A 10340-nucleotide genomic window follows, 5' to 3' on the forward strand; every position below is an offset into this window, starting at 1 on the left:
GAGCCCTGTAGTCTGCATACATAACAGAGTGGAGCCCTGTAACCTGGATATATAATAGAGAGGAGCCCTGTAACCTGGATATATAATGCAGTCTGAGACAATGGGATCTTGTTGGTGATGAGGAAGACCCCAGCATTGGAACTGACTGCCAGCTCGTAGTGTTTTCCAATGACTGTGTCGGCTTGGGTGTCTGGTGGACTGTGAGACTGGCACAATCTGCAGCCCTGGCTGCGGTCACCCTGGAAACGGCAGCAATGGAGGAGGTCGGTTCCCAGACAAGCATGGCAGAGTATCACAGAATGTAGAAACAGTGACTCCCCACCCCCACCACCCCCATCCCCAACACAAGGGCCTTGCAACAGCACAAACTCTTCCACCAGTGAACAAAGGCAACGCTACAAGAGGAGGAATTCTGCACAAACAACCGGGGTGCTCAAGGATGGGGCAAGTAGGCTTTTAAAATGAAGATGTTGATTGAGAGCTGGTTGGTTTGCTGCTGGCTGATGGACAGAATCCATCCAGCAGAATCCTGCCAGAAGTAGAAAGTATTGACAATAGACAATAGACAATAGGTGCAGAAGTAGGCCATTCAGCCCTTCGAGCCAGCACCACCATTCAATGCGATCATGGCTGATCACTCTCAATCAGTACCCCGTTCCTGCCTTCTCCCCATACCCCCTCACTCCGCTATCCTTAAGAGCTCTATCCAGCTCTCTCTTGAAAGCATCCAACGAACTGGCCTCCACTGCCTTCTGAGGCAGAGAATTCCACACCTTCACCACTCTCTGACTGAAAAAGTTCTTCCTCATCTCCGTTCTAAATGGCCTACCCCTTATTCTTAAACTGTGGCCCCTTGTTCTGGACTCCCCCAACATTGGGAACATGTTTCCTGCCTCTAATGTGTCCAATCCCCTAATTATCTTATATGTTTCAATAAGATCCCCCCTCATCCTTCTAAATTCCATTGTATACAAGCCTAATTGCTCCAGCCTTTCAACATACGACAGTCCCGCCATTCCGGGAATTAACCTAGTGAACCTACGCTGCACGCCCTTAATAGCAAGAATATCCTTCCTCAAATTTGGAGACCAAAACTGCACACAGTACTCCAGGTGCAGTCTCACCGGGGCCCGGTACAACTGTAGAAGGACCACTTTGCTCCTATACTCAACTCCTCTTGTTACGAAGGCCAACATTCCATTGGCTTTCTTCACTGCCTGCTGTACCTGCATGCTTCCTTTCAGTGACTGATGCACTAGGACACCCAGATCTCGTTGAACATCCCCTCTTCCTAACTTGACACCATTCAGATAATAATCTGCCTTTCTATTCTTACTTCCAAAGTGAATAACCTCACACTTATCTACATTAAACTGCATCTGCCATGTATCCGCCCACTCACACAACCTGTCCAAGTCACCCTGCAGCCTTATTGCATCTTCCTCACAATTCACACTACCCCCCAGCTTAGTATCATCTGCAAATTTGCTAATGGTACTTTTAATCCCTTCATCTAAGTCATTAATGTATATCGTAAATAGCTGGGGTCCCAGCACCGAACCTTGCGGTACCCCACTGGTCACTGCCTGCCATTCCGAAAGGGACCCATTTATCCCCAACCTTTGCTTTCTGTCTGTCAACCAATTTTCTATCCATGTCAGTACCCTACCCCCAATACCATGTGCTCTAATTTTGCCCACTAATCTCCTATGTGGGACCTTGTCGAAGGCTTTCTGAAAGTCGAGGTACACCACATCCACCAACTCTCCCCTGTCAATTTTCCTAGTTACATCCTCAAAAAATTCCAGTAGATTTATCAAGCATGATTTCCCCATCGTAAATCCATGCTGACTCGGAATGATCCTGTTACTGCTATCCAAATGCTCAGCAATTTCGTCTTTTATAATTGACTCCAGCATCTTCCCCACCACTGATGTCAGACTAACTGGTCTATAATTACCCGTTTTCTCTCTCCCTCCTTTCTTAAAAAGTGGGATAACATTTGCTATCCTCCAATCCACAGGAACTGATCCTGAATCTATAGAACATTGAAAAATGATCTCCAATGCTTCCACTATTTCTAGAGCCACCTCCTTAAGTACCCTGGGATGCAGACCATCAGGCCCTGGGGATTTATCAGCCTTCAGTCCCATCCGTCTACCCAAAACTATTTCCTGCCTAATGTGGATTTCCTTCAGTTCCTCCATCACCCTAGGTTCTCCGGCCCCTAGAACATTTGGGAGATTGTGTGTATCTTCCTCAGTGAAGACAGATCCAAAGTAACGGTTTAACTCGTCTGCCATTTCTTTGTTCCCCATAATAAATTCCCCTGCTTCTGTCTTCAAGGGACCCACATTTGCCTTGACTATTTTTTTCCTCTTCACGTACCTAAAAAAACTTTTGCTATCCTCCTTTATATTATTGGCTAGTTTACCCTCGTACCTCATCTTTTCTCCCAGGATTGCCTTTTTAGTTAACTTTTGTTGCTCTTTAAAAGAGTCCCAATCCTCTGTCTTCCCACTCTTCTTTGCTATGTTATACTTCCTCTCCTTAATTTTTATGCTGTCCTTGACTTCCCTTGTCAGCCACAGGTGTCTCTTACTCCCCTTAGAGTCTTTCCGCCTCTTTGGGATAAATTGATCCTGCAACCTCTGCATTATTCCCAGGAATACCTGCCATTGCTGTTCTACCGTCTTCCCTGCTAGGGCCTCCTTCCAGTCAATTTTGGCCAGCTCCCGCCTCATGCCTCTGATATCCCATTTGCTATACTGTAATACTGACACTTCCGATTTTCCCTACTGCCTTTCCATTTGCAGAGTAAAACTTATCATGTTGTGATCACTGCCTCCTAATGGCTCTTTTACCTCTAGTCCCCTTATCAGATCAGGATCATTACACAACACTAAATCCAGAATTGCCTTCTCCCTGGTAGGCTCCAGTACAAGCTGTTCTAAGAATCCATCTCGAAGGCACTCTACAAACTCTCTTTCCTGGGGTCCATTTCCAACCTGATTTTCCCAGTCTACCTGCATGTTGAAATCTCCCATAACCACCGTAGCATTACATTTGTGACACGCCAATTTTATCTCCTGATTCAACTTGCACCCTATGTTGAGGCTACTGTTTGGGGGCCTATAGATAACTCCCATTAGGGTCTTTTTACCCTTGCAATTCCTCATTTCTATCCATACTGATTCAACATCTCCTGATTCTATGTCACCCCTTGCAAGGGAATGAATATCATTCCTTACCAGCAGAGCAACCCCACCCCCTCTGCCCACCTGTCTGTCTTTTCTATACGTTGTGTACCCCTGAATATTCAGTTCCCAGCCCTGGTCCTCTTGTAGCCATGTCTCAGTGATCCCTACAACATCATACTTGCCCATGACTAATTGAGCCTCAAGCTCATCCACTTTATTTTTTATACTACGCGCATTTAAGTACAACACTTTAACTTCTGTATTTACCTCCCCTCTCACATCGGTCACAAATGGCCCTGCCCTTAATCTCTTTTCCCCTCTAGAACTTCTGTTCCCATTCTTCCGAGAGTCTTCTGCAATATCTCCTGTATTCCCTTTAACCTCATCTTCATATTCACAATTTGTTAACCCCTCCCCCCCACTACTTAGTTTAAAGCCACAGGTGTCGCACTAGCAAACCTGCCTGCCAGAATGTTTGTCCCCCTGCTGTTAAGATGTAACCCGTCCCTTTTGTACAAGTCACCCCTAGCCCAGAAGAGATCCCAGTGGTCCAGAAATCTAAATCCCTGCTCTCTGCACCAGCCCCTCAGCCATAAATTCATACCCTCTATCTCTCTGTTCCTGGCCTTACCAGCACGAGGTACCGGTAGCAGTCCAGAGATAACCACCTTCGACGTCCTACTTCTCAGTCTTTTTCCTAACTCTCTAAACTCCCGCTGTAGCACCTCCTTCCGCCCGACGTCATTCGTGCCCACGTGCACAACGACTTCAGGTTGATCGCCTTCCCTCACTAGGATGTTCTGAAGCTGGTCCGTGATGTGCTGAACCCTGGCACCAGGGAGGCAACAGACCATCCTCAAGTCCCTCCCTCCGGACGATGGAGTCACCCACCACTACGGCTCTTCCTGACTTCGGTCTCCCCTGTCGAGTATCCTTGCCAACAGGTCCTCCACTCGGACTGGAAACGTCTTCTGCCCCAAAACTTCCCAAGAGGGTATACCTATTTGCAATAGGCACAACCACTGGGGTCTCCTGTAGTCCACGTCCACTCCCCCCTGAAACAGTCTCCCACCTTCGCTCGACCTGGACCCTTGGCGTGACAGCCTCACAATAGGTCCTGTCGAGGAAACTCTCGCATTCCCGGATGGCCCTGAGGTCATCCAACTGCCTCTCCAACTCCACCACACGTCCATTCAGGAGCTGCACCTGGACACAGTTCTTGCAGGTGTAGCTCCCAGAAGCTCCAGCGACGTCCCTATCTTCCCACATCCTGCAGGAAACACACTGCACCAACTTTTCCGCCATTACTTTGTGTCTAAACAGTTCAGGCTTAAAACAATTGTAACCTCCTCACCTCAGCCTCCTCGCCAAAGACTCGCCGCCGAAGACGCAGCCATATTGGATTCATGTTGAGACTCTCTTTTCTTCTTTCACTGAATGGTTTAATTAAACCTGGGCTCTTCAAAGGAGCAACACCATTAGCTGTGCCCACATCCTCTGGCAGCTCGTTCCATACACCCACCGCCCTTTGTGTAAAACTGTTATCCATCAGGTTCCTATTAAATCTTTCCCCCTTCACCTTAAACCCATGTCCTCGATGTTGAGGGAATCAAAGAGATGCATTTCATCATGTCTTGTTGTACTGGAGGTCAGTGCTGACAGCAAGACACCTCTGTAGAGTGTAGGACACAAAGTGCTGGAATAACTCAGCGGGTCAGGCAGTATCTCTAGAGAACATGGATAGGTGACGTTTTGGGTCGCGACCCTTCTTCAGTCGCCACTTGAAACATCACCTATCCCCACATTCTCCAGAGATGCTGCTTGACCGACCGAGTTATACTGGCACTTTGTGTAAACCAGCATCTGCAGTTCCTTGTCTCTACACTTCAGTTGCGTGTGTTGGGTTGTAACCCAAAGGTCTTTCCTGACTACTTTGCCTCTCACACTCAAAAGATGTATAGGTTTGTAGGTTAATTGGCTTTAGTAAAATTGTAAATTGTCCCTCGCATGTAGGATAGTGCAGGTGCCCGGGGTGATTGCTGGTCGGAGAGGACTCGGTGGGCCGAAGAGCCTATTTCCAGGCTGTACCTCTAAAGTCTACTTACTGAATGCTCAAAATCCACTTTTACTTGCTTTACTCTGATAACAAATGTCAAGTAACTGTTGCATTCCATTTCTCTCCATCCCTAGTCGTCACCCTAGTCGTCACCCTACATTATCACCTCTTCCACAGCCAACTATGGATCATTGTGGGCTCCACCTTTCTTGAGTCATCGGCGCCGGCTCTAATTTGTTCTGTAACTTTTCATACCTTTAGTTTCCCTCTTCCCTGACTCTCAGTATGAAGAGTCTCGACCGAAAGTTCACCTGTTCCTTTTCTCCAGAGATGCTGCCTGACCTGTTGAGTTACTCTGACATTTTGTGTCTATCTTCAGTGTAAACCAGCATCTGCAATTCCTTCCTAAACAAAAGGAATTGTCAGTTTAAAGTGAGGAGAACCCTATCAAAAACACTTGGTTCACTGATGCACCTCAGGGTATTGTGTTCCGTTCTGGGCACCATGTTATAGAAAATATGTTGGAAAGGGTACAGAGAAAATTTACAAGGATGTTGCCAGGGTTAGTAGATCTGAGCTATAGGGAGAGGTTGAGTAGACTGGGACTCTATTCCTTGGCATGCAGGAGGATGAGGGGTGATCTTATTGAGGTGCATAAAATCATGAGGAACAGAGTCTCTTGTCCAGAGTAAGTGAATCAAGGACCAGAGGATATTGATTTAAGGTGAAGGGGAACAGATTTAATAGGAATCAGAGGGGTAACATTTTCATACAAATGGTGGTGGTTGTATGGAATAAGCTGCCAGAGGAGGTGGTTAAGATTGGGACTATCACAACATTTCCAACTCCAACTTAAGTTAACTTAAGGGGGTATGGGGAGAAGGCAGGAACGGGGTACTGATTGAGAGTGATCAGCCATGATCGCATTGAATGGCGGTACTGGCTCGAAGGGCTGAATGGCCTCCTCCTGCACCTATTGTCTATTGTCTATTGTCTATAACTCCTTCATCAAGTTTGCTGATGACACTCTGGTGGTGGGACTGATCTCTGATAACGATGAGAAGGCCTACCGGGAGGAGGTGGCTGATCTGGCACTCTGGTGTCAGGACAACAGCCTCCTCTTGAATGTCACAAAAACTAAGGAGCTGATTGTAGACTTTAGAAGGGCTCAACATCTGAGGACGTACACGCCACTGGAGTTAAATGGGATTAATGTGGATAGGGTGAGCAGCTTTAAATACCTGGGAGTCCACATCACGGAGGATCTGACATGGACAACACACATTGCCGTACTAGTGAGTAAGGCAAGGCAGCGTCTTTACCACCTCAGACAGTTGAGGAAATTCAGAGTCTCTCTGAGGATCCTTCAGTTCTTCTAGGGCTGTAGAAAACATCTTGTCCGGGAACATCACAATCTGGTTTGGGAACAGCTCTGCCCAGGACAGGATGGCCCTGCAGAGAGTAGTGCGTTCGGCTGAACACACCATGGGAACTACACTCGCCCCCCTGCAGGACCTATACATCAGATCCAGAGCCAGCAACATTATGGGGGACCCCTACCACCCCAGCAACGGACTGTTCCAGCTGCTACGGTCAGGCAAACACCTCCGCTGTCACGCTGTGAAAACAGAGAGGACGAGACGAAGTTTCTTCCCACAGGCCATCAGAACTGTTAACTCTCATATCACCAGGGACTAATTTAATTTACTGTATTAATTTATTTTGTGTGTTAACATTTTTTTTCTATTCTGTTTTGTAGTTTAGCACAATCCGCAGGCGTTGCCACTTTCATTTCACTGCACATCTTGTATATGTATGTGACAAATAAACTTGACTTGACATTTAAGAAACAGGTTGGACAGGTACATGGATAGGACAGGTTTGGAGGCATAAGGACCAAACGCGGGCAGGTGGGACCAGTGTAGCTGGAACATGTTGGCCGGTGTGGGCAAGTTGGGCCGAAGGGCCTGTTTCCACACTGTATCACTCTATGACTCTAGAAAGGAGGCACATTGTCCTTTCCCGGTCTACATTGTCTGGGACTCTCGTCTAACGCGAGTTAGACTCTCGTCTAACCCCTCTACGGTCCTTGGCAGATTCTTCTTTCGCCGGGAGTGTGCGGGGTGCCAACGGACACTGACCTTGTCCACGTCACCAGGCTGAGCTTCAACAAAACAGGCTGCCCTCCGTCATGTCAAAGTCTTGTTTACTCTTACCAATGTTGTCATTATTGACTTACTTGTCTGACTTCTCAGAAATCCACAAATTCCAGATTTCCCCAGCGGTTTTGTTTACGCGAGGCTTCAATCTACCGGAGATTTGCGGGATATTTACCACCATCCCGCCCTTTCGGTTTGGTTAAAACGACTCTCGCTTATTCACCCACAGGTGGGGGAGTCACTGACGAAGAGCCAGGTGACTGAAGGCCATTAAACACTCTCTGGGACATCAAACCCTGGCGCGGCTCCCATTGACTGCGTGTGACCCCACTCGCTCTGCAGGCTGAAGGGAACGCTCTGAAAGCGAGCCAAGCGCTACTGTTCTGGATGAACACGGTCCACGGGGCAAGGTCGGGTCATACCCACCTCGCCATCAATACCACCCCCACCCCCAGTCCCTTCCTCCACTGGTCTCTAGAGCCTGACTGCATGCCCACAGTGAGTTGTGCACTGGAAGAGCAGGCGGTGCAGCCCCTCAGACCGAGCGTGGAGACTCAGATTGCTGACAGTAGTAGTTCTCGCTGAGAGGTTGAACCTAGCGGGTCGAGATGACGCTCACTGCGGGCCCGGGTCGGCTGTGCAGAGATCCCGGGGAGTGAGGGAGATTTGGTTTGGTTTAATTTCGTTTAGAGATGCAATATGGAATCAGCCCCCTCGGCCCAACCGTTGACACTAGTTCTACGTTACCCCCACCCTCTCATCCACTCCCTCCCTGCACACCAGGGGCAATTCAGAGGGCAATTAACTTGCAAACCTGCACGTCTTTGTGACGTCGGATGAAAACTGAACACCCGGCGGAAACCCACGTGGTCACAGGGAGAACGTGCAAACTCCACCCAGGCAGCACCCGAGGTCCGGGTCCAACTTGGTCTCTGGAGCTGAGGCAGTAGCTCTGGCAGCTACACCACTGTGCAGACGGAAGTTTTTTTCCCCCCTCAGTATTCCCCCACCCCCGCCCTGAGTCACTGCCCCAGGCAGCGTGAGGCCGACAACAGTTCACTGACAGGTGCTTTTGCATGGGCTATTTATTTGTTGGGCATGAACTTTAATGGCAGCTCCTCGCTCATCTAACACCTACCACAACCAGAGAGCAGTGCTGAACTACCATCTACCTCATTGGTGACCCTCAGTCTATCTTTGATCGGACTTTACAGGCTTTACCTTGCATTAAACGTCATTCCCTTATCATTCCCTTATCATGCATCTTTCCACTGTAAATGGCTCGATTGCTCATCAACTCGGTGAAAGACGCTCTTTGGTCTGCCCGATCCTTGTTGACCTCCCAGCGGAGCGAGCTGTCCGTCAAGGAATGTTGCCGACTGGCCCACTGCAGACTGCAGGAGTACGTGCTGAGGGACGCTCTGAAGCTTGGTGCAGCCAACGCCAAGGCCCTGTGGGGGAGGACCACAGTCTAGGGTCCTTCCGCTGCTGGACATGGGGGGGCAGGGTGTGGTGGAGAGAGACGCCCCTCCAAATAAGGGATATGTATGTAAATGTATGTAAATGTCCAAGTAAATGCCTGTATTGAATATGTAACCTCCGGAAATGTCGGATGGGTTTGTTTAAAAATGATGGTTTGTAAATGATATTTATAACTTGAATAAAGTATTTTTTGATATAAAAAATAAAAAAAAAAAAAAAAAAAAAAAAGATTGCTTTTCACTGTTCCTCGGTACACGTGACAATAAACTCAACGAACTAACCAGCAACACTTCAATCCGCTTGGGTGCGGTAGTTGGAAGTGGCTGTGATGTGGACGGCGGGTCTAACACCGCACTGTCTACAGCCCATTGCCCCGGGGTCCAGGAACAGTCCCACCTTGTGCTGCCAACTTCCCTCCCTTCACCCACATCACCCATTCGGACCAGCACCGATTCCGCCGCCAGGTGAGCGAACCCGCGGTTTTGAAGAGCCACCCTGCTTCCGACCGTCTCTTGCACCTACAGTCTTGCACAGTGAGGTCCTGTGGAACTTTGCTCAGCAAACTTGCACAGAGGAGCAAAGTTAAAACCCACCCTTTATTTCAAAAACGCGCGTCGTCATTGGGGCAAGTTGGAAAGGCCGGAGTTGTTGAGGACGTTCCCAATGCTGCATTGCCATTTACCTCTACCCCCTCCCCAGCTCACACCACCGTTCCTTCCAATCAACTCACCCCCACTGTTGCAGCAACCCCTTCTCCCTCAACCCCAACTGAAACCCTCCCTCTCCACCGATATTAAGTCTTCTGCTTCCCGACAGCTAGACTTGTCCGTGCACCCCCCTCCACCCACATCGGCCTAAAATGCCATTACATTGCCCTGTAGAAAGCTTCCTATCGGTGTGCATCACAGCCTGGTTTGGCACCAGCTCCAGCCAAGATCACAAGAAATTGCAGACTGTTATCAATGTAGCCCAGACCACCACACCAACCTGCCAACACCCCCATCAACACTTCATACTGCGTCAGGAAAGCAGCCAACATAATCAAGGACCATTTTCACTCCAGTCCTTACTCTTCTCCCGTCTCCTATCAGGCAGAAGAGACAAAAGCTCGAAAGCACACGCCATCAGAATCGGGAACAGTTTCTTCCCTACTGTCATTAGACTACAGAACGGTCCTCTCATAAGCAAGGGTATTGCCCAAATCACTCAGCCCATCTCGTTGAGGCCCTTGCACTTCTCTAACTGTATTGCTTTCACACTATGGTCCGCACTTAGACTTTTCTCTTTGCTTTTTCTACTGTATTTGTGTGTGGCTTGATTGTTCTCATGAATGGACTGATTTGACTGGATAGAATGCAAGCAGAATTTTCCACTGTATCCCGGTGGAGATGACAACAATAAACCATCTCTATGGAATATCACCAGCAGGGTGCAATACCTCCA

The sequence above is a fragment of the Rhinoraja longicauda genome, chromosome 28, assembly GCF_053455715.1.
Source record: "Rhinoraja longicauda isolate Sanriku21f chromosome 28, sRhiLon1.1, whole genome shotgun sequence".
NCBI lineage: Eukaryota > Metazoa > Chordata > Chondrichthyes > Rajiformes > Arhynchobatidae > Rhinoraja > Rhinoraja longicauda.